Source organism: Drosophila mojavensis, unplaced genomic scaffold (genome assembly GCF_018153725.1).
Source record: "Drosophila mojavensis isolate 15081-1352.22 unplaced genomic scaffold, ASM1815372v1 contig_49, whole genome shotgun sequence".
NCBI lineage: Eukaryota > Metazoa > Arthropoda > Insecta > Diptera > Drosophilidae > Drosophila > Drosophila mojavensis.
This window is the reverse complement of record NW_025318872.1, coordinates 1,167,524-1,170,125: the sequence shown is the minus strand read 5'-3', so window position 1 is coordinate 1,170,125 and position 2,602 is coordinate 1,167,524.

The window sequence follows — 2,602 nt, the reverse complement described above, 5'->3', positions numbered from 1 at the left end:
TGAAAACATTCTGTCAATACAAAATGCATTTTAATTGTGCGCAAATTAGTTCCGAATTTGCTTTATAATCCTTGGCTTTTGGCAAACGCACAATTAGCCTAAAATGTTATCAAATAGCTCGAGTCGAGTATTCTGATTGTGGGTTCCGGCTGATGCCCCCTCCCCCCACACCCTTCAAATACAGACCCCAACCCAGTCGTGCTGACAATCAGTGTGATTTATGGCTCACCCCAAAACTGCAGTCGAGTCAATATTTTAGTCCACTGCAGTGTGCTTATTCAATTTCAATGTGCCTGGAGAGCAGCCAGCCAACGATACCTCTATATGATGTAGAAGGGCTAGAGGGGGGCCGAAGCGAATGAGTACACACACACACACACACAGAGAGAGAGCGAGTTGACCTTTGTGGCCGATGCAAACAGCTTGGGTGCGATAGTGGGGCGATGAACGTTCAGCCATGTGAAAGACAAACCAAATCCAAATGAATTAAGTTATGGTTATTGACATTTAATGCACACATTGGCTCAAGCTTAGAATCAAATTTGGAATCCGAATCCGAATCGGACGCTTCTGACTCGAAATGGAACGTTGCCGCTGACAGATGAGCGTTGACCGAAGGGGCTGTGTTTTGGGGTTGGGTTGGGTTTTCTAGAGTGTAGCAGAAAACACACTCACAGACTAATACATACGACACCTGGTATGTGTGTGTGTGTGTGTGTGTGTGCTATCTACAGGTAATTGTATTCGTTTACGTATTTGTAGACGACTGCTGCTGTAATCCAACTCTTTCCCTCTGCATTTCAGCACAGCTGCATTTGAGTGCTGTCGAATGACAGAGGAGACTCGAGCACGGGGCTTGTGTTTTTGCTTTCGGTATAGCCAAACGAGTCGACTGCCAGCAGTTGGCATAGGTATTCAATTAAGGCAACCGAAGACTGGACGAACTATCAATCCAACGAATTCTTCAAGCGTGTGCAATAAATGCAGCAACATTTATTTGCATAGAATGTCTATTTCGGTTCGCCGTGTTGAGCTTTGGACGGCAAGAATAGCTAATGACTTTAAAACATTGTACAAGCTATTTGAATATTGATTCATGATTTTCATAGAAGAGTATAGTATAGAATGGTCAGTATAGCTATTTTATTACTGAACGATAGATAACACAATGCAGCCTGGTAATTCTCTTAAAACTTGTCACAGACTCTTGCATCTATTTAAAGAGATATTTCGGATTTAATCTCAAATGTCAATCATCAGTCAAAAGCTACAGTATATAAAGTATTCAGTAAGGGTGCTCAAGAGTGTTCATATAGACATTTTAGTAAATATATTTTTTTATCCTACACTGAAACTCTAGCACTCTTCCATTAAAATTGTACCTTGCTCTAAAACTCAAAAGCTTTACACATAATAGGAAAACATGTTCATAAACATCTGACTGCTATATCATGTGCCTTAGTAGATATCATATATGATAGAATATAGGTATTGCTATCAATAATTGGAAATTGTCAAAAGGTGTGGCGAGTGCAGATCAGGTATATTGATACCTTTTTGTTTGCCAGATTTAATCATATGTGTATCAAATCTCAACATATGGCAAATATAGACACAAATGTTTGTGAATAAAGCTTAATAAAATGTAGAAGTTAGGCCTGTATATATGAGCTGGAAGGCGAGTTATATAACAAGAAATAAAAAATTAAAAAATTAAAATATTAAAAAATTAATATATTGAAATTATTTTGCCTTTTTAAGCTGCATTGATTAAAAAAAATATATATATAAATTAAAAGAAAATAAAAGTATATACCTAAATTATAAATATTACAATACAATTTTTCTTTATATTTGTAGGATTAAAAAATAAATATAGAAATATTTTTAGATATTAAAAATATATATATAAAAATATTATTAGATATATGTATATACATACATACAAAATGTGTTGTTGTTTTTTTTTTTATCTGTTTTATTTTTAATTTCATATATATTCATATTCTTAAATTATTGTAAATTTTGTAAATGACTTTTAAACTAATTCAAGAAAGCAAAATAAATTCGGAAGAATACTTGAGCATTGCCTCGATTATTAAGTGGCAGGGTTGTCTTAATCCATGATCAATTTTATTCAAATTCTTGATAATTTAAATATTACAATTTTCCATTTACAAAATGCACTTGAGTTGAGTATGTAAATGCCACAAGTGGCAGTTGCAACAGGCTCAAAGGCAAGCGCCCCAAAGCAATTTTGCAGCTCCAATATGCAGACCATTTGCGAACTAAAGCGTGTAATAACTTTTAACGGGCGCCACAATCCTTTGGGAATTTGGGGAGCTGCAGCTCAAGTTCAAAAACTATGCAGCGTATTGAATGGGTAAAAACGGAGCCGCAGAGAACCAATCGAAGCAATAAAAACGAGACCGGGCGACTAAAAATGAAATACCGCAGGTGACTGACGCATGCCAAACACACAAACACACACAGAGACACATAGTTGAGTTTTTTTTTTTTTTTTTTTTTTTTTTTTTTTGCAGCCATAATTTACATATTTTTTGCCCAACGACCTGAAAAGTAGCCTGAACAACGAACGAAA